The 23,832-nt window shown below is 33.3% G+C and overlaps 6 non-coding genes across 6 annotated transcripts; all 6 read left to right on the top strand.

Annotated features, from left to right (window-relative positions):
• Positions 1-2,704: 2,704 nt before the first annotated feature.
• LOC138914543 (small subunit ribosomal RNA) lies at positions 2,705-4,699 on the top strand. Its single transcript, XR_011420387.1, has one exon. It is a non-coding gene; the product is annotated as a small subunit ribosomal RNA (ribosomal RNA).
• Positions 4,700-5,322: 623 nt separating this feature from the next.
• LOC138914561 (5.8S ribosomal RNA) lies at positions 5,323-5,501 on the top strand. The gene has a single exon (XR_011420405.1). It is a non-coding gene; the product is annotated as a 5.8S ribosomal RNA (ribosomal RNA).
• Positions 5,502-5,899: 398 nt separating this feature from the next.
• On the top strand, positions 5,900-9,856 carry LOC138914553 (large subunit ribosomal RNA). The gene has a single exon (XR_011420397.1). It is a non-coding gene; the product is annotated as a large subunit ribosomal RNA (ribosomal RNA).
• A 5,531-nt stretch (positions 9,857-15,387) lies between these two features.
• LOC138914544 (small subunit ribosomal RNA) lies at positions 15,388-17,382 on the top strand. Its single transcript, XR_011420388.1, has one exon. It is a non-coding gene; the product is annotated as a small subunit ribosomal RNA (ribosomal RNA).
• Positions 17,383-18,005: 623 nt separating this feature from the next.
• On the top strand, positions 18,006-18,184 carry LOC138914562 (5.8S ribosomal RNA). Its single transcript, XR_011420406.1, has one exon. It is a non-coding gene; the product is annotated as a 5.8S ribosomal RNA (ribosomal RNA).
• A 398-nt stretch (positions 18,185-18,582) lies between these two features.
• Positions 18,583-22,539, top strand: LOC138914554 (large subunit ribosomal RNA). The gene has a single exon (XR_011420398.1). It is a non-coding gene; the product is annotated as a large subunit ribosomal RNA (ribosomal RNA).
• Positions 22,540-23,832: the final 1,293 nt, after the last annotated feature.

The raw sequence follows: 23,832 nt of genomic DNA on the forward strand, positions 1-23,832 counted from the left end.
GGCTAGTTGTATGGATATGCCGTATTCATTATATGGATACGGCATATAGATTATATAAATATGACCAAAAAATATTTTATATTGATATGGCAAATAAAGAAATTACTTGAATATGGAAATAAAAGAAGTTATATTGATATGGAAGAAAATAATGAGTCATATAGATATGTTGGCATCAGTACGAAATATGCCCAATTTACATACACCGGGGCCGCAGTACGAAAAATACCCAATATTTAGACGTCGTGGCCAAAAACATATATAGGGAGGCAGTGCTCGCCGACCGGCCGTATTGTTCAAAATTTATGTTTATCATATTATTTTGGCAATGCTATATATAAATGATATCTTATACATATAATTCAATTATAGCGATATGGAAATACCATATTATATGTATAAAGAAAAAAAATGTATAATAAAATATACATTGACATACAAATATGGCTAGTTGTATGGATATGCCGTATTCATTATATGGATACGGCATATAGATTATATAAATATGACCAAAAAATATTTTATATTGATATGGCAAATAAAGAAATTACTTGAATATGGAAATAAAAGAAGTTATATTGATATGGAAGAAAATAATGAGTCATATAGATATGTTGGCATCAGTACGAAATATGCCCAATTTACATACACCGGGGCCGCAGTACGAAAAATACCCAATATTTAGACGTCGTGGCCAAAAACATATATAGGGAGGCAGTGCTCGCCGACCGGCCGTATTGTTCAAAATTTATGTTTATCATATTATTTTGGCAATGCTATATATAAATGATATCTTATACATATAATTCAATTATAGCGATATGGAAATACCATATTATATGTATAAAGAAAAAAAATGTATAATAAAATATACATTGACATACAAATATGGCTAGTTGTATGGATATGCCGTATTCATTATATGGATACGGCATATAGATGATATAAATATGACCAAAAAATATTTTATATTGATATGGCAAATAAAGAAATTACTTGAATATGGAAATAAAAGAAGTTATATTGATATGGAAGAAAATAATGAGTCATATAGATATGTTGGCATCAGTACGAAATATGCCCAATTTACATACACCGGGGCCGCAGTACGAAAAATACCCAATATTTAGACGTCGTGGCCAAAAACATATATAGGGAGGCAGTGCTCGCCGACCGGCCGTATTGTTCAAAATTTATGTTTATCATATTATTTTGGCAATGCTATATATAAATGATATCTTATACATATAATTCAATTATAGCGATATGGAAATACCATATTATATGTATAAAGAAAAAAAATGTATAATAAAATATACATTGACATACAAATATGGCTAGTTGTATGGATATGCCGTATTCATTATATGGATACGGCATATAGATTATATGGATATGACCAAAAAATAATTCATAAAGAAATTATATGAATATGGCAGAAATAATTGGTTATATTAATATGATCAAATAATACTTTATATAAAAAAGTGAATATCTTTGGTTGGGTGGCAAAGAGAATTAAATATGCCCGATATATAGACGTCGTGGCCAAAAACTACTATAGGGTGAAGTGCTTGTCTGTTGGTCTATATATATACATATAATATTTTATGCGTACACATTATTATTATAGATAGTTAATATCTATCGTATGGGTGGCAAACGGAATTAAATAATTTCGATATTTAGACGTCGTGGCCAAAAACTACTATAGGATGGTCAGTGGTTGTCCACCAATTAATTATTGAACAAACCATATGAATATCATATGCTGTTGTCAATATAATGTATATCAATAATAATAAAAAATAAGGATGGTACAGTAAGTAGTCCATCTACTATTGAACAAAATATATTATAATATATACTTTTGTTATCAATAGAACAACATATATTAAAATCAAAATATTATCCGTATAAATTTGTTTCTTAAATGAAATTAAGACTTGGCTACGCGGTTAATATTATAAACCCATGATAATAAGGTGAAACAGAGGTCAAGTTTCTATTATATATAGAATAACAAATTGTTTCCGACTTTTATCGTTAATCTTTGGTGGCAGGTATATATGATAATTTATATTAAATTATTATATCCCCTGTCGTTTGGGCACAGAGTATCGCTTGCCGGTACAATGTGTTTACAAAAAGCATTATAATAAAATATAATTGCAATATTAGTGATCAAAATAATTTCATATGCGCTCGGTTTTATATCATATATTACCAGAGAGTTATATGGAAAAGATAAATTTTAAATTTATCATCAAAATGCAAATGATTTAACTCAATATTTATATTGGTTAAACAAAAATTGTACATGTGTGGATACAATAATTATGTATGTTGAACAAAAATGATATTTTAGAATGAAATATGTATATATAATATAATAAAAACTTATAGAAAGAACAATATATATTGAAAATTGTGTTATAAAAAAGTTGTACTTTTTCTTTAACATCAATTATAAACTTGTTATATTAGTGGCGAAACAAGTAAAAATTAAAGAACGTATACGAATGCCATATAAAAATGGCCGTATTCGAATTAAAATAGAATTATTTCACAAAGCAAAAAAAAAATATTGAATTAAAATCAATATTTAAGAAAAACCGAACATATAAAATGGAAATAAAATCTATTATATTTATATTACTAATTTCTATTCAAAAAATATGAATGAAATATGAACGAAAACATTATTCTGGTTGATCCTGCCAGTAGTTATATGCTTGTCTCAAAGATTAAGCCATGCATGTCTAAGTACACACGAATTAAAAGTGAAACCGCAAAAGGCTCATTATATCAGTTATGGTTCCTTAGATCGTTAACAGTTACTTGGATAACTGTGGTAATTCTAGAGCTAATACATGCAATTAAAACATGAACCTTATGGGACATGTGCTTTTATTAGGCTAAAACCAAGCGATCGCAAGATCGTTATATTGGTTGAACTCTAGATAACATGCAGATCGTATGGTCTTGTACCGACGACAGATCTTTCAAATGTCTGCCCTATCAACTTTTGATGGTAGTATCTAGGACTACCATGGTTGCAACGGGTAACGGGGAATCAGGGTTCGATTCCGGAGAGGGAGCCTGAGAAACGGCTACCACATCTAAGGAAGGCAGCAGGCGCGTAAATTACCCACTCCCAGCTCGGGGAGGTAGTGACGAAAAATAACAATACAGGACTCATATCCGAGGCCCTGTAATTGGAATGAGTACACTTTAAATCCTTTAACAAGGACCAATTGGAGGGCAAGTCTGGTGCCAGCAGCCGCGGTAATTCCAGCTCCAATAGCGTATATTAAAGTTGTTGCGGTTAAAACGTTCGTAGTTGAACTTGTGCTTCATACGGGTAGTACAACTTACAATTGTGGTTAGTACTATACCTTTATGTATGTAAGCGTATTACCGGTGGAGTTCTTATATGTGTTTAAATACTTGTATTTTTTCATATGTTCCTCCTATTTAAAAACCTGCATTAGTGCTCTTAAACGAGTGTTATTGTGGGCCGGTACAATTACTTTGAACAAATTAGAGTGCTTAAAGCAGGCTTCAAATGCCTGAATATTCTGTGCATGGGATAATGAAATAAGACCTCTGTTCTGCTTTCATTGGTTTTCAGATCAAGAGGTAATGATTAATAGAAGCAGTTTGGGGGCATTAGTATTACGACGCGAGAGGTGAAATTCTTGGACCGTCGTAAGACTAACTTAAGCGAAAGCATTTGCCAAAGATGTTTTCATTAATCAAGAACGAAAGTTAGAGGTTCGAAGGCGATCAGATACCGCCCTAGTTCTAACCATAAACGATGCCAGCTAGCAATTGGGTGTAGCTACTTTTATGGCTCTCTCAGTCGCTTCCCGGGAAACCAAAGCTTTTGGGCTCCGGGGGAAGTATGGTTGCAAAGCTGAAACTTAAAGGAATTGACGGAAGGGCACCACCAGGAGTGGAGCCTGCGGCTTAATTTGACTCAACACGGGAAAACTTACCAGGTCCGAACATAAGTGTGTAAGACAGATTGATAGCTCTTTCTCGAATCTATGGGTGGTGGTGCATGGCCGTTCTTAGTTCGTGGAGTGATTTGTCTGGTTAATTCCGATAACGAACGAGACTCAAATATATTAAATAGATATCTTCAGGATTATGGTGTTGAAGCTTATATAGCCTTCATTCATGGTGGCAGTAAAATGTTTATTGTGTTTGAATGTGTTTATATAAGTGGAGCCGTACCTGTTGGTTTGTCCCATTATAAGGACACTAGCTTCTTAAATGGACAAATTGCGTCTAGCAATAATGAGATTGAGCAATAACAGGTCTGTGATGCCCTTAGATGTCCTGGGCTGCACGCGCGCTACAATGAAAGTATCAACGTGTATTTCCTAGACCGAGAGGTCCGGGTAAACCGCTGAACCACTTTCATGCTTGGGATTGTGAACTGAAACTGTTCACATGAACTTGGAATTCCCAGTAAGTGTGAGTCATTAACTCGCATTGATTACGTCCCTGCCCTTTGTACACACCGCCCGTCGCTACTACCGATTGAATTATTTAGTGAGGTCTCCGGACGTGATCACTGTGACGCCTTGTGTGTTACGGTTGTTTCGCAAAAGTTGACCGAACTTGATTATTTAGAGGAAGTAAAAGTCGTAACAAGGTTTCCGTAGGTGAACCTGCGGAAGGATCATTATTGTATAATATCCTTACCGTTAATAAAAAAATTTGTTAATACAAATTTAATACAAATTACCAATATATATATATATATTCATAATAATTATAATAATAATTATACCAAAAATATGATCTTAAAAGTAAAAGATCAAATAAATTTCGAACAAGCAAATCGAAATATTGTAATAATATAATATTATTACAAATAAATTAAATAGAAACAAACATAAAATTCGAACAAGCAAATCGAATTATTAATATAATAAAATATATTTTATATATTTATTATAAACTTTTGTGTGTATATGGACCATAATATACACGCGTTGCGAGATGTATTGGCCAACTAATTTGATGATGATCATACATTGGATAATGCAACAACCTAAAATATACAATGTTGTACCTGGTTTCAGGTTAATGTTTTATATAAAATTATCAATATATATTAACAAACAAATGCCATTACAAATAATACTTTGATATATATTGTTTATATAAAACTAAGACATTTCGCAGCATTTATTTTAGGTATATAAATACATTTATTGAAGGAATTGATATATGCCAGTAAAATGGTGTATTTTTAATTTCTTTCAATAAAAACATATTTGACCAAATTTAAAACCAATATTATAAAACTCTAAGCGGTGGATCACTCGGCTCATGGGTCGATGAAGAACGCAGCAAACTGTGCGTCATCGTGTGAACTGCAGGACACATGAACATCGACATTTTGAACGCATATCGCAGTCCATGCTGTTATGTACTTTAATTAATTTTATAGTGCTGCTTGGACTACATATGGTTGAGGGTTGTAAGACTATGCTAATTAAGTTGTTTATACAAATTTTATAATAAAATTTTATAAGCATATGGTATATTATTGGATAAAAATAATTTAATTATTTTATTCATAATATTAACAAATATATGAAAAACATTATCTCACAATAGTAATTAAACTTTGAGAAAAACGAAGAGGAATATTTTCTTTTTCAATCAAATAATACTGAGAAATGTCTAGCATAAAATATTATCTAGAATTGTCTCTTATTAATGATTTGAAATATGAAAAACGTTGACAATATTATTATTCTTCGTTAATTCGTTACAAATAAATGCCATTAATATATATATACGTCAGCTTTAAACGAATTTAATAAAATGTTTTATCATTATATATAAAGAATTAATTGCAAATAAAAGTTATATACAACCTCAACTCATATGGGACTACCCCCTGAATTTAAGCATATTAATTAGGGGAGGAAAAGAAACTAACAAGGATTTTCTTAGTAGCGGCGAGCGAAAAGAAATCAGTTCAGCACTAAGTCACTTTGTCTATATGGCAAATGTGAGATGCAGTGTATGGAGCGTCAATATTCTAGTATGAGAAATTAACGATTTAAGTCCTTCTTAAATGAGGCCATTTACCCATAGAGGGTGCCAGGCCCGTATAACGTTAATGATTACTAGATGATGTTTCCAAAGAGTCGTGTTGCTTGATAGTGCAGCACTAAGTGGGTGGTAAACTCCATCTAAAACTAAATATAACCATGAGACCGATAGTAAACAAGTACCGTGAGGGAAAGTTGAAAAGAACTCTGAATAGAGAGTTAAACAGTACGTGAAACTGCTTAGAGGTTAAGCCCGATGAACCTGAATATCCGTTATGGAAAATTCATCATTAAAATTGTAATATTTAAACAATATTATGATAATAGTGTGCATTTTTTCCATATAAGGACATTGTAATCTATTAGCATACCAAATTTATCATAAAATATAACTTATAGTTTATTCAAATTAAATTGCTTGCATTTTAACACAGAATAAATGTTATTAATTTGATAAAGTGCTGATAGATTTATATGAATACAGTGCGTTAATTTTTCGGAATTATATAATGGCATGATTATCATTGATTTTTGTGTTTATTATATGCACTTGTAGGATTAACAATGCGAAAGATTCAGGATACCTTCGGGACCCGTCTTGAAACACGGACCAAGGAGTCTAACATATGTGCAAGTTATTGGGATATAAACCTAATAGCGTAATTAACTTGACTAATAATGGGATTAGTTTTTTAACTATTTATAGCTAATTAACACAATCCCGGGGCGTTCTATATAGTTATGTATAATGATATTTATATTATTTATGCCTCTAACTGGAACGTACCTTGAGCATATATGCTGTGACCCGAAAGATGGTGAACTATACTTGATCAGGTTGAAGTCAGGGGAAACCCTGATGGAAGACCGAAACAGTTCTGACGTGCAAATCGATTGTCAGAATTGAGTATAGGGGCGAAAGACCAATCGAACCATCTAGTAGCTGGTTCCTTCCGAAGTTTCCCTCAGGATAGCTGGTGCATTTTAATATTATATAAAATAATCTTATCTGGTAAAGCGAATGATTAGAGGCCTTAGGGTCGAAACGATCTTAACCTATTCTCAAACTTTAAATGGGTAAGAACCTTAACTTTCTTGATATGAAGTTTAAGGTTATGATATAATGTGCCCAGTGGGCCACTTTTGGTAAGCAGAACTGGCGCTGTGGGATGAACCAAACGTAATGTTACGGTGCCCAAATTAACAACTCATGCAGATACCATGAAAGGCGTTGGTTGCTTAAAACAGCAGGACGGTGATCATGGAAGTCGAAATCCGCTAAGGAGTGTGTAACAACTCACCTGCCGAAGCAACTAGCCCTTAAAATGGATGGCGCTTAAGTTGTATACCTATACATTACCGCTAAAGTAGATGATTTATATTACTTGTGATATAAATTTTGAAACTTTAGTGAGTAGGAAGGTACAATGGTATGCGTAGAAGTGTTTGGCGTAAGCCTGCATGGAGCTGCCATTGGTACAGATCTTGGTGGTAGTAGCAAATAATCGAATGAGACCTTGGAGGACTGAAGTGGAGAAGGGTTTCGTGTGAACAGTGGTTGATCACGAGTTAGTCGGTCCTAAGTTCAAGGCGAAAGCCGAAAATTTTCAAGTAAAACCAAAAACGCAATATATACAAATCAAGCTAATATAATATACTTGAATAATTTTGAACGAAAGGGAATACGGTTCCAATTCCGTAACCTGTTGAGTATCCGTTTGTTATTAAATATGGGCCTCGTGCTCATCCTGGCAACAGGAACGACCATAAAGAAGCCGTCGAGAGATATCGGAAGAGTTTTCTTTTCTGTTTTATAGCCGTACTACCATGGAAGTCTTTCGCAGAGAGATATGGTAGATGGGCTAGAAGAGCATGACATATACTGTTGTGTCGATATTTTCTCCTCGGACCTTGAAAATTTATGGTGGGGACACGCAAACTTCTCAACAGGCCGTACCAATATCCGCAGCTGGTCTCCAAGGTGAAGAGTCTCTAGTCGATAGAATAATGTAGGTAAGGGAAGTCGGCAAATTAGATCCGTAACTTCGGGATAAGGATTGGCTCTGAAGATTGAGATAGTCGGGCTTGATTGGGAAACAATAACATGGTTTATGTGCTCGTTCTGGGTAAATAGAGTTTCTAGCATTTATGTTAGTTACTTGTTCCCCGGATAGTTAGTTACGTAGCCAATTGTGGAACTTTCTTGCTAAAATTTTTAAGAATACTAATTGGGTCAAACCAATTAGTTCTTATTAATTATAACGATTATCAATTAACAATCAATTCAGAACTGGCACGGACTTGGGGAATCCGACTGTCTAATTAAAACAAAGCATTGTGATGGCCCTAGCGGGTGTTGACACAATGTGATTTCTGCCCAGTGCTCTGAATGTCAAAGTGAAGAAATTCAAGTAAGCGCGGGTCAACGGCGGGAGTAACTATGACTCTCTTAAGGTAGCCAAATGCCTCGTCATCTAATTAGTGACGCGCATGAATGGATTAACGAGATTCCTACTGTCCCTATCTACTATCTAGCGAAACCACAGCCAAGGGAACGGGCTTGGAATAATTAGCGGGGAAAGAAGACCCTTTTGAGCTTGACTCTAATCTGGCAGTGTAAGGAGACATAAGAGGTGTAGAATAAGTGGGAGATATTAGACTTCGGTTTGGTATCGTCAATGAAATACCACTACTCTTATTGTTTCCTTACTTACTTGATTAAATGGAACGTGTATCATTTCCTAGCCATTATACGGATATATTTATTATATCTTATGGTATTGGGTTTTGATGCAAGCTTCTTGATCAAAGTATCACGAGTTTGTTATATAATCGCAAACAAATTCTTTAATAAAACGGTGCATTTATGTATTTTTGATTTGAAAATTTGGTATAACTCCAATTACTCAGGTATGATCCAATTCAAGGACATTGCCAGGTAGGGAGTTTGACTGGGGCGGTACATCTCTCAAATAATAACGGAGGTGTCCCAAGGCCAGCTCAGTGCGGACAGAAACCACACATAGAGCAAAAGGGCAAATGCTGACTTGATCTCGGTGTTCAGTACACACAGGGACAGCAAAAGCTCGGCCTATCGATCCTTTTGGTTTAAAGAGTTTTTAACAAGAGGTGTCAGAAAAGTTACCATAGGGATAACTGGCTTGTGGCGGCCAAGCGTTCATAGCGACGTCGCTTTTTGATCCTTCGATGTCGGCTCTTCCTATCATTGTGAAGCAAAATTCACCAAGCGTTGGATTGTTCACCCATGCAAGGGAACGTGAGCTGGGTTTAGACCGTCGTGAGACAGGTTAGTTTTACCCTACTAATGACAAAACGTTGTTGCGACAGCATTCCTGCGTAGTACGAGAGGAACCGCAGGTACGGACCAATGGCACAATACTTGTTCGAGCGAACAGTGGTATGACGCTACGTCCGTTGGATTATGCCTGAACGCCTCTAAGGTCGTATCCGTGCTGGACTGCAATGATAAATAAGGGGCAATTTGCATTGTATGGCTTCTAAACCATTTAAAGTTTATAATTTACTTTATAAACGACAATGGATGTGATGCCAATGTAATTTGTAACATAGTAAATTGGGAGGATCTTCGATCACCTGATGCCGCGCTAGTTACATATAAAAGCATTATTTAATACAATGACAAAGCCTAGAATCAATTGTAAACGACTTTTGTAACAGGCAAGGTGTTGTAAGTGGTTGAGCAGCTGCCATACTGCGATCCACTGAAGCTTATCCTTTGCTTGATGATTCGATAATAAACATAAATTTAATTGTGTTTATTTTGTTTGGCTTTTTTAAGTCAGAATATATATATATATAAAATATATATATATAAAATAATAATTATATTTAAATAAATTTTATTTAAATATATTTAACAATGGTAGCCATATGTATCGTCATCCTATTAGTGACGCGTATAAAAATATTCTAAGTCCGAACATGCAAATAAGAGACATATGCAAGTATATGTACTTCTTAAGGTAGCCAACTGAATCGTCATCCTATTAGTGACGTGTATACAAATATTCTAAGTCCGAACATACAAGTAAGAGACATATGCAAGTATATGTACCTCTTAAGGTAGCCAACTGAATCGTCATCCTATTAGTGACGTGTATAAAAATATTCTAAGTCCGAACATACAAGTAAGAGACATATGCAAGTATATGTACCTCTTAAGGTAGCCAACTGAATCGTCATCCTATTAGTGACGCGTATAAAAATATTCTAAGTCCGAACATGCAAATAAGAGACATATGCAAGTATATGTACCTCTTAAGGTAGCCAACTGAATCGTCATCCTATTAGTGACGTGTATAAAAATATTCTAAGTCCGAACATACAAGTAAGAGACATATGCAAGTATATGTACCTCTTAAGGTAGCCAACTGAATCGTCATCCTATTAGTGACGTGTATAAAAATATTCTAAGTCCGAACATACAAGTAAGAGACATATGCAAGTATATGTACCTCTTAAGGTAGCCAACTGAATCGTCATCCTATTAGTGACGTGTATAAAAATATTCCAAGTCCAAACATGAGTTATATGGATATGAAAATAATATTAAGTTCTAGTATGGATATGAAAAAAATGAGTTATATGGATATGGGAAAAATAACAAGTTCTAGTATGGATATGAAAAAAATGAGTTATGTGGATATGGGAAAAATAATAAGTTCTAGTATGGATATGAAAAAAAAAATGAGTTATATGGATATGGAAAAGAATACAGAGTTCTAGTATGGATATGGAAAAATGAGTTATATGAATATGGGAAAAATGATAAGTTCTAGTATGGATATGAAAAAATATTGAGTTATATGGATATTAAAGAAATAATAAGTTCTAGTATGGATATGGAATAAAATGAGTTATATAGATATGGCAAAAAATTTAATGTTCTAGTATGGATATGAAAAAAATTAGTTATATGAATATGGGAAAATTTATAAGTTCTAGTATGGATATGGGAAAAATAATAAGTTCTAGTATGGATATAAAAAAATATTGAGTTATATGGATATTAAAGAAATAATAAGTTCTAGTATGGATATGGAAAAAAATTAGTTATATTGATATGCTAAATAATGAGTTATATGCATATGGGAAAAATACTAAGTTGTAGTATGGATATGGGAAGAATACTGAGTTCTAGTATGGATATGGGAAAAATAATCAGTTCTAGTATGGATATGAAAAAATATTGAGTTTTATGGATATTGAAGAGATAATAAGCTCTAGTATGGATATGGAAAAAATTAATTATATTGTAATAGTAAATAATAAGTTATATGGATATAGGAAGAAAATTAGGTTCTAGTATGGATATGAAAAAAATTAGTTCTATGGATATGGGAAAAATAAAAAGTTCTGGTATGGATATGGAAAAATATTAAGTTATATGGATATTAAAGAAATAATAAGTTCTAGTATGGATATGGAATAAAATGAGTTATATAGATATGGCAAAAATATAATGTTCTAGTATGGATATGAAAAAAATTAGTTATATGAATATGGGAAAATTTATAAGTTCTAGTATGGATATGGGAAAAAGAATAAGTTCTAGTATGGATATGAAAAAATATTGAGTTATATGAATATTAAAGAAATAATAAGTTCTAGTATGAATATGGAAAAATATTATTTATATTGATATGGTAAATAATGATTTATATGGATATGGGATAAATACTAAATTCTAGTGTGGATATGGAAAAAACGAGTTATATGGATATGGGAAAAATAATAAGTTCAAGTATGGATATGGAAAAAAATTAGTTTAATAGTTATAGGTATGGAAAAAAATTAATTATATAGATATAGAACAAAAAATAAGTTATATGGATATGGTGGCATCAGTACGAAATATGCCCAATTTACATACACCGGAGCCGCAGTACGATAAATACCCAATATTTAGACGTCGTGGCCAAAAACATATATAGGGAGGCAGTGCTCGCCGACCGGTTGTATTGTTCAAAATTTATGTTTTTCATATTATTTTGGCAATGCTATATATAAATGATATCTTATACATATAATTCAATTATAGCGATATGGAAATACCATATTATATGTATAAAGAAAAAAAATGTATAATAAAATATACATTGACATACAAATATGGCTAGTTGTATGGATATGCCGTATTCATTATATGGATACGGCATATAGATTATATAAATATGACCAAAAAATATTTTATATTGATATGGCAAATAAAGAAATTACTTGAATATGGAAATAAAAGAAGTTATATTGATATGGAAGAAAATAATGAGTCATATAGATATGTTGGCATCAGTACGAAATATGCCCAATTTACATACACCGGGGCCGCAGTACGAAAAATACCCAATATTTAGACGTCGTGGCCAAAAACATATATAGGGAGGCAGTGCTCGCCGACCGGCCGTATTGTTCAAAATTTATGTTTATCATATTATTTTGGCAATGCTATATATAAATGATATCTTATACATATAATTCAATTATAGCGATATGGAAATACCATATTATATGTATAAAGAAAAAAAATGTATAATAAAATATACATTGACATACAAATATGGCTAGTTGTATGGATATGCCGTATTCATTATATGGATACGGCATATAGATTATATAAATATGACCAAAAAATATTTTATATTGATATGGCAAATAAAGAAATTACTTGAATATGGAAATAAAAGAAGTTATATTGATATGGAAGAAAATAATGAGTCATATAGATATGTTGGCATCAGTACGAAATATGCCCAATTTACATACACCGGGGCCGCAGTACGAAAAATACCCAATATTTAGACGTCGTGGCCAAAAACATATATAGGGAGGCAGTGCTCGCCGACCGGCCGTATTGTTCAAAATTTATGTTTATCATATTATTTTGGCAATGCTATATATAAATGATATCTTATACATATAATTCAATTATAGCGATATGGAAATACCATATTATATGTATAAAGAAAAAAAATGTATAATAAAATATACATTGACATACAAATATGGCTAGTTGTATGGATATGCCGTATTCATTATATGGATACGGCATATAGATTATATAAATATGACCAAAAAATATTTTATATTGATATGGCAAATAAAGAAATTACTTGAATATGGAAATAAAAGAAGTTATATTGATATGGAAGAAAATAATGAGTCATATAGATATGTTGGCATCAGTACGAAATATGCCCAATTTACATACACCGGGGCCGCAGTACGAAAAATACCCAATATTTAGACGTCGTGGCCAAAAACATATATAGGGAGGCAGTGCTCGCCGACCGGCCGTATTGTTCAAAATTTATGTTTATCATATTATTTTGGCAATGCTATATATAAATGATATCTTATACATATAATTCAATTATAGCGATATGGAAATACCATATTATATGTATAAAGAAAAAAAATGTATAATAAAATATACATTGACATACAAATATGGCTAGTTGTATGGATATGCCGTATTCATTATATGGATACGGCATATAGATTATATAAATATGACCAAAAAATATTTTATATTGATATGGCAAATAAAGAAATTACTTGAATATGGAAATAAAAGAAGTTATATTGATATGGAAGAAAATAATGAGTCATATAGATATGTTGGCATCAGTACGAAATATGCCCAATTTACATACACCGGGGCCGCAGTACGAAAAATACCCAATATTTAGACGTCGTGGCCAAAAACATATATAGGGAGGCAGTGCTCGCCGACCGGCCGTATTGTTCAAAATTTATGTTTATCATATTATTTTGGCAATGCTATATATAAATGATATCTTATACATATAATTCAATTATAGCGATATGGAAATACCATATTATATGTATAAAGAAAAAAAATGTATAATAAAATATACATTGACATACAAATATGGCTAGTTGTATGGATATGCCGTATTCATTATATGGATACGGCATATAGATTATATGGATATGACCAAAAAATAATTCATAAAGAAATTATATGAATATGGCAGAAATAATTGGTTATATTAATATGATCAAATAATACTTTATATAAAAAAGTGAATATCTTTGGTTGGGTGGCAAAGAGAATTAAATATGCCCGATATATAGACGTCGTGGCCAAAAACTACTATAGGGTGAAGTGCTTGTCTGTTGGTCTATATATATACATATAATATTTTATGCGTACACATTATTATTATAGATAGTTAATATCTATCGTATGGGTGGCAAACGGAATTAAATAATTTCGATATTTAGACGTCGTGGCCAAAAACTACTATAGGATGGTCAGTGGTTGTCCACCAATTAATTATTGAACAAACCATATGAATATCATATGCTGTTGTCAATATAATGTATATCAATAATAATAAAAAATAAGGATGGTACAGTAAGTAGTCCATCTACTATTGAACAAAATATATTATAATATATACTTTTGTTATCAATAGAACAACATATATTAAAATCAAAATATTATCCGTATAAATTTGTTTCTTAAATGAAATTAAGACTTGGCTACGCGGTTAATATTATAAACCCATGATAATAAGGTGAAACAGAGGTCAAGTTTCTATTATATATAGAATAACAAATTGTTTCCGACTTTTATCGTTAATCTTTGGTGGCAGGTATATATGATAATTTATATTAAATTATTATATCCCCTGTCGTTTGGGCACAGAGTATCGCTTGCCGGTACAATGTGTTTACAAAAAGCATTATAATAAAATATAATTGCAATATTAGTGATCAAAATAATTTCATATGCGCTCGGTTTTATATCATATATTACCAGAGAGTTATATGGAAAAGATAAATTTTAAATTTATCATCAAAATGCAAATGATTTAACTCAATATTTATATTGGTTAAACAAAAATTGTACATGTGTGGATACAATAATTATGTATGTTGAACAAAAATGATATTTTAGAATGAAATATGTATATATAATATAATAAAAACTTATAGAAAGAACAATATATATTGAAAATTGTGTTATAAAAAAGTTGTACTTTTTCTTTAACATCAATTATAAACTTGTTATATTAGTGGCGAAACAAGTAAAAATTAAAGAACGTATACGAATGCCATATAAAAATGGCCGTATTCGAATTAAAATAGAATTATTTCACAAAGCAAAAAAAAAATATTGAATTAAAATCAATATTTAAGAAAAACCGAACATATAAAATGGAAATAAAATCTATTATATTTATATTACTAATTTCTATTCAAAAAATATGAATGAAATATGAACGAAAACATTATTCTGGTTGATCCTGCCAGTAGTTATATGCTTGTCTCAAAGATTAAGCCATGCATGTCTAAGTACACACGAATTAAAAGTGAAACCGCAAAAGGCTCATTATATCAGTTATGGTTCCTTAGATCGTTAACAGTTACTTGGATAACTGTGGTAATTCTAGAGCTAATACATGCAATTAAAACATGAACCTTATGGGACATGTGCTTTTATTAGGCTAAAACCAAGCGATCGCAAGATCGTTATATTGGTTGAACTCTAGATAACATGCAGATCGTATGGTCTTGTACCGACGACAGATCTTTCAAATGTCTGCCCTATCAACTTTTGATGGTAGTATCTAGGACTACCATGGTTGCAACGGGTAACGGGGAATCAGGGTTCGATTCCGGAGAGGGAGCCTGAGAAACGGCTACCACATCTAAGGAAGGCAGCAGGCGCGTAAATTACCCACTCCCAGCTCGGGGAGGTAGTGACGAAAAATAACAATACAGGACTCATATCCGAGGCCCTGTAATTGGAATGAGTACACTTTAAATCCTTTAACAAGGACCAATTGGAGGGCAAGTCTGGTGCCAGCAGCCGCGGTAATTCCAGCTCCAATAGCGTATATTAAAGTTGTTGCGGTTAAAACGTTCGTAGTTGAACTTGTGCTTCATACGGGTAGTACAACTTACAATTGTGGTTAGTACTATACCTTTATGTATGTAAGCGTATTACCGGTGGAGTTCTTATATGTGTTTAAATACTTGTATTTTTTCATATGTTCCTCCTATTTAAAAACCTGCATTAGTGCTCTTAAACGAGTGTTATTGTGGGCCGGTACAATTACTTTGAACAAATTAGAGTGCTTAAAGCAGGCTTCAAATGCCTGAATATTCTGTGCATGGGATAATGAAATAAGACCTCTGTTCTGCTTTCATTGGTTTTCAGATCAAGAGGTAATGATTAATAGAAGCAGTTTGGGGGCATTAGTATTACGACGCGAGAGGTGAAATTCTTGGACCGTCGTAAGACTAACTTAAGCGAAAGCATTTGCCAAAGATGTTTTCATTAATCAAGAACGAAAGTTAGAGGTTCGAAGGCGATCAGATACCGCCCTAGTTCTAACCATAAACGATGCCAGCTAGCAATTGGGTGTAGCTACTTTTATGGCTCTCTCAGTCGCTTCCCGGGAAACCAAAGCTTTTGGGCTCCGGGGGAAGTATGGTTGCAAAGCTGAAACTTAAAGGAATTGACGGAAGGGCACCACCAGGAGTGGAGCCTGCGGCTTAATTTGACTCAACACGGGAAAACTTACCAGGTCCGAACATAAGTGTGTAAGACAGATTGATAGCTCTTTCTCGAATCTATGGGTGGTGGTGCATGGCCGTTCTTAGTTCGTGGAGTGATTTGTCTGGTTAATTCCGATAACGAACGAGACTCAAATATATTAAATAGATATCTTCAGGATTATGGTGTTGAAGCTTATATAGCCTTCATTCATGGTGGCAGTAAAATGTTTATTGTGTTTGAATGTGTTTATATAAGTGGAGCCGTACCTGTTGGTTTGTCCCATTATAAGGACACTAGCTTCTTAAATGGACAAATTGCGTCTAGCAATAATGAGATTGAGCAATAACAGGTCTGTGATGCCCTTAGATGTCCTGGGCTGCACGCGCGCTACAATGAAAGTATCAACGTGTATTTCCTAGACCGAGAGGTCCGGGTAAACCGCTGAACCACTTTCATGCTTGGGATTGTGAACTGAAACTGTTCACATGAACTTGGAATTCCCAGTAAGTGTGAGTCATTAACTCGCATTGATTACGTCCCTGCCCTTTGTACACACCGCCCGTCGCTACTACCGATTGAATTATTTAGTGAGGTCTCCGGACGTGATCACTGTGACGCCTTGTGTGTTACGGTTGTTTCGCAAAAGTTGACCGAACTTGATTATTTAGAGGAAGTAAAAGTCGTAACAAGGTTTCCGTAGGTGAACCTGCGGAAGGATCATTATTGTATAATATCCTTACCGTTAATAAAAAAATTTGTTAATACAAATTTAATACAAATTACCAATATATATATATATATACATAATAATTATAATAATAATTATACCAAAAATATGATCTTAAAAGTAAAAGATCAAATAAATTTCGAACAAGCAAATCGAAATATTGTAATAATATAATATTATTACAAATAAATTAAATAGAAACAAACATAAAATTCGAACAAGCAAATCGAATTATTAATATAATAAAATATATTTTATATATTTATTATAAACTTTTGTGTGTATATGGACCATAATATACACGCGTTGCGAGATGTATTGGCCAACTAATTTGATGATGATCATACATTGGATAATGCAACAACCTAAAATATACAATGTTGTACCTGGTTTCAGGTTAATGTTTTATATAAAATTATCAATATATATTAACAAACAAATGCCATTACAAATAATACTTTGATATATATTGTTTATATAAAACTAAGACATTTCGCAGCATTTATTTTAGGTATATAAATACATTTATTGAAGGAATTGATATATGCCAGTAAAATGGTGTATTTTTAATTTCTTTCAATAAAAACATATTTGACCAAATTTAAAACCAATATTATAAAACTCTAAGCGGTGGATCACTCGGCTCATGGGTCGATGAAGAACGCAGCAAACTGTGCGTCATCGTGTGAACTGCAGGACACATGAACATCGACATTTTGAACGCATATCGCAGTCCATGCTGTTATGTACTTTAATTAATTTTATAGTGCTGCTTGGACTACATATGGTTGAGGGTTGTAAGACTATGCTAATTAAGTTGTTTATACAAATTTTATAATAAAATTTTATAAGCATATGGTATATTATTGGATAAAAATAATTTAATTATTTTATTCATAATATTAACAAATATATGAAAAACATTATCTCACAATAGTAATTAAACTTTGAGAAAAACGAAGAGGAATATTTTCTTTTTCAATCAAATAATACTGAGAAATGTCTAGCATAAAATATTATCTAGAATTGTCTCTTATTAATGATTTGAAATATGAAAAACGTTGACAATATTATTATTCTTCGTTAATTCGTTACAAATAAATGCCATTAATATATATATACGTCAGCTTTAAACGAATTTAATAAAATGTTTTATCATTATATATAAAGAATTAATTGCAAATAAAAGTTATATACAACCTCAACTCATATGGGACTACCCCCTGAATTTAAGCATATTAATTAGGGGAGGAAAAGAAACTAACAAGGATTTTCTTAGTAGCGGCGAGCGAAAAGAAATCAGTTCAGCACTAAGTCACTTTGTCTATATGGCAAATGTGAGATGCAGTGTATGGAGCGTCAATATTCTAGTATGAGAAATTAACGATTTAAGTCCTTCTTAAATGAGGCCATTTACCCATAGAGGGTGCCAGGCCCGTATAACGTTAATGATTACTAGATGATGTTTCCAAAGAGTCGTGTTGCTTGATAGTGCAGCACTAAGTGGGTGGTAAACTCCATCTAAAACTAAATATAACCATGAGACCGATAGTAAACAAGTACCGTGAGGGAAAGTTGAAAAGAACTCTGAATAGAGAGTTAAACAGTACGTGAAACTGCTTAGAGGTTAAGCCCGATGAACCTGAATATCCGTTATGGAAAATTCATCATTAAAATTGTAATATTTAAACAATATTATGATAATAGTGTGCATTTTTTCCATATAAGGACATTGTAATCTATTAGCATACCAAATTTATCATAAAATATAACTTATAGTTTATTCAAATTAAATTGCTTGCATTTTAACACAGAATAAATGTTATTAATTTGATAAAGTGCTGATAGATTTATATGAATACAGTGCGTTAATTTTTCGGAATTATATAATGGCATGATTATCATTGATTTTTGTGTTTATTATATGCACTTGTAGGATTAACAATGCGAAAGATTCAGGATACCTTCGGGACCCGTCTTGAAACACGGACCAAGGAGTCTAACATATGTGCAAGTTATTGGGATATAAACCTAATAGCGTAATTAACTTGACTAATAATGGGATTAGTTTTTTAACTATTTATAGCTAATTAACACAATCCCGGGGCGTTCTATATAGTTATGTATAATGATATTTATATTATTTATGCCTCTAACTGGAACGTACCTTGAGCATATATGCTGTGACCCGAAAGATGGTGAACTATACTTGATCAGGTTGAAGTCAGGGGAAACCCTGATGGAAGACCGAAACAGTTCTGACGTGCAAATCGATTGTCAGAATTGAGTATAGGGGCGAAAGACCAATCGAACCATCTAGTAGCTGGTTCCTTCCGAAGTTTCCCTCAGGATAGCTGGTGCATTTTAATATTATATAAAATAATCTTATCTGGTAAAGCGAATGATTAGAGGCCTTAGGGTCGAAACGATCTTAACCTATTCTCAAACTTTAAATGGGTAAGAACCTTAACTTTCTTGATATGAAGTTTAAGGTTATGATATAATGTGCCCAGTGGGCCACTTTTGGTAAGCAGAACTGGCGCTGTGGGATGAACCAAACGTAATGTTACGGTGCCCAAATTAACAACTCATGCAGATACCATGAAAGGCGTTGGTTGCTTAAAACAGCAGGACGGTGATCATGGAAGTCGAAATCCGCTAAGGAGTGTGTAACAACTCACCTGCCGAAGCAACTAGCCCTTAAAATGGATGGCGCTTAAGTTGTATACCTATACATTACCGCTAAAGTAGATGATTTATATTACTTGTGATATAAATTTTGAAACTTTAGTGAGTAGGAAGGTACAATGGTATGCGTAGAAGTGTTTGGCGTAAGCCTGCATGGAGCTGCCATTGGTACAGATCTTGGTGGTAGTAGCAAATAATCGAATGAGACCTTGGAGGACTGAAGTGGAGAAGGGTTTCGTGTGAACAGTGGTTGATCACGAGTTAGTCGGTCCTAAGTTCAAGGCGAAAGCCGAAAATTTTCAAGTAAAACCAAAAACGCAATATATACAAATCAAGCTAATATAATATACTTGAATAATTTTGAACGAAAGGGAATACGGTTCCAATTCCGTAACCTGTTGAGTATCCGTTTGTTATTAAATATGGGCCTCGTGCTCATCCTGGCAACAGGAACGACCATAAAGAAGCCGTCGAGAGATATCGGAAGAGTTTTCTTTTCTGTTTTATAGCCGTACTACCATGGAAGTCTTTCGCAGAGAGATATGGTAGATGGGCTAGAAGAGCATGACATATACTGTTGTGTCGATATTTTCTCCTCGGACCTTGAAAATTTATGGTGGGGACACGCAAACTTCTCAACAGGCCGTACCAATATCCGCAGCTGGTCTCCAAGGTGAAGAGTCTCTAGTCGATAGAATAATGTAGGTAAGGGAAGTCGGCAAATTAGATCCGTAACTTCGGGATAAGGATTGGCTCTGAAGATTGAGATAGTCGGGCTTGATTGGGAAACAATAACATGGTTTATGTGCTCGTTCTGGGTAAATAGAGTTTCTAGCATTTATGTTAGTTACTTGTTCCCCGGATAGTTAGTTACGTAGCCAATTGTGGAACTTTCTTGCTAAAATTTTTAAGAATACTAATTGGGTCAAACCAATTAGTTCTTATTAATTATAACGATTATCAATTAACAATCAATTCAGAACTGGCACGGACTTGGGGAATCCGACTGTCTAATTAAAACAAAGCATTGTGATGGCCCTAGCGGGTGTTGACACAATGTGATTTCTGCCCAGTGCTCTGAATGTCAAAGTGAAGAAATTCAAGTAAGCGCGGGTCAACGGCGGGAGTAACTATGACTCTCTTAAGGTAGCCAAATGCCTCGTCATCTAATTAGTGACGCGCATGAATGGATTAACGAGATTCCTACTGTCCCTATCTACTATCTAGCGAAACCACAGCCAAGGGAACGGGCTTGGAATAATTAGCGGGGAAAGAAGACCCTTTTGAGCTTGACTCTAATCTGGCAGTGTAAGGAGACATAAGAGGTGTAGAATAAGTGGGAGATATTAGACTTCGGTTTGGTATCGTCAATGAAATACCACTACTCTTATTGTTTCCTTACTTACTTGATTAAATGGAACGTGTATCATTTCCTAGCCATTATACGGATATATTTATTATATCTTATGGTATTGGGTTTTGATGCAAGCTTCTTGATCAAAGTATCACGAGTTTGTTATATAATCGCAAACAAATTCTTTAATAAAACGGTGCATTTATGTATTTTTGATTTGAAAATTTGGTATAACTCCAATTACTCAGGTATGATCCAATTCAAGGACATTGCCAGGTAGGGAGTTTGACTGGGGCGGTACATCTCTCAAATAATAACGGAGGTGTCCCAAGGCCAGCTCAGTGCGGACAGAAACCACACATAGAGCAAAAGGGCAAATGCTGACTTGATCTCGGTGTTCAGTACACACAGGGACAGCAAAAGCTCGGCCTATCGATCCTTTTGGTTTAAAGAGTTTTTAACAAGAGGTGTCAGAAAAGTTACCATAGGGATAACTGGCTTGTGGCGGCCAAGCGTTCATAGCGACGTCGCTTTTTGATCCTTCGATGTCGGCTCTTCCTATCATTGTGAAGCAAAATTCACCAAGCGTTGGATTGTTCACCCATGCAAGGGAACGTGAGCTGGGTTTAGACCGTCGTGAGACAGGTTAGTTTTACCCTACTAATGACAAAACGTTGTTGCGACAGCATTCCTGCGTAGTACGAGAGGAACCGCAGGTACGGACCAATGGCACAATACTTGTTCGAGCGAACAGTGGTATGACGCTACGTCCGTTGGATTATGCCTGAACGCCTCTAAGGTCGTATCCGTGCTGGACTGCAATGATAAATAAGGGGCAATTTGCATTGTATGGCTTCTAAACCATTTAAAGTTTATAATTTACTTTATAAACGACAATGGATGTGATGCCAATGTAATTTGTAACATAGTAAATTGGGAGGATCTTCGATCACCTGATGCCGCGCTAGTTACATATAAAAGCATTATTTAATACAATGACAAAGCCTAGAATCAATTGTAAACGACTTTTGTAACAGGCAAGGTGTTGTAAGTGGTTGAGCAGCTGCCATACTGCGATCCACTGAAGCTTATCCTTTGCTTGATGATTCGATAATAAACATAAATTTAATTGTGTTTATTTTGTTTGGCTTTTTTAAGTCAGAATATATATATATATAAAATATATATATATAAAATAATAATTATATTTAAATAAATTTTATTTAAATATATTTAACAATGGTAGCCATATGTATCGTCATCCTATTAGTGACGCGTATAAAAATATTCTAAGTCCGAACATGCAAATAAGAGACATATGCAAGTATATGTACTTCTTAAGGTAGCCAACTGAATCGTCATCCTATTAGTGACGTGTATACAAATATTCTAAGTCCGAACATACAAGTAAGAGACATATGCAAGTATATGTACCTCTTAAGGTAGCCAACTGAATCGTCATCCTATTAGTGACGTGTATAAAAATATTCTAAGTCCGAACATACAAGTAAGAGACATATGCAAGTATATGTACCTCTTAAGGTAGCCAACTGAATCGTCATCCTATTAGTGACGTGTATAAAAATATTCTAAGTCCGAACATACAAGTAAGAGACATATGCAAGTATATGTACCTCTTAAGGTAGCCAACTGAATCGTCATCCTATTAGTGACGTGTATAAAAATATTCTAAGTCCGAACATACAAGTAAGAGACATATGCAAGTATATGTACCTCTTAAGGTAGCCAACTGAATCGTCATCCTATTAGTGACGTGTATAAAAATATTCTAAGTCCGAACATACAAGTAAGAGACATATGCAAGTATATGTACCTCTTAAGGTAGCCAACTGAATCGTCATCCTATTAGTGACGTGTATAAAAATATTCCAAGTCCAAACATGAGTTATATGGATATGAAAATAATATTAAGTTCTAGTATGGATATGAAAAAAATGAGTTATATGGATATGGGAAAAATAACAAGTTCTAGTATGGATATGAAAAAAATGAGTTATGTGGATATGGGAAAAATAATAAGTTCTAGTATGGATATGAAAAAAAAATGAGTTATATGGATATGGAAAAGAATACAGAGTTCTAGTATGGATATGGAAAAATGAGTTATATGAATATGGGAAAAATGATAAGTTCTAGTATGGATATGAAAAAATATTGAGTTATATGGATATTAAAGAAATAATAAGTTCTAGTATGGATATGGAATAAAATGAGTTATATAGATATGGCAAAAAATTTAATGTTCTAGTATGGATATGAAAAAAATTAGTTATATGAATATGGGAAAATTTATAAGTTCTAGTATGGATATGGGAAAAATAATAAGTTCTAGTATGGATATAAAAAAATATTGAGTTATATGGATATTAAAGAAATAATAAGT

The sequence above is a fragment of the Drosophila takahashii genome, unplaced genomic scaffold (genome assembly GCF_030179915.1).
Source record: "Drosophila takahashii strain IR98-3 E-12201 unplaced genomic scaffold, DtakHiC1v2 scaffold_28, whole genome shotgun sequence".
NCBI classification, from domain to species: domain Eukaryota; kingdom Metazoa; phylum Arthropoda; class Insecta; order Diptera; family Drosophilidae; genus Drosophila; species Drosophila takahashii.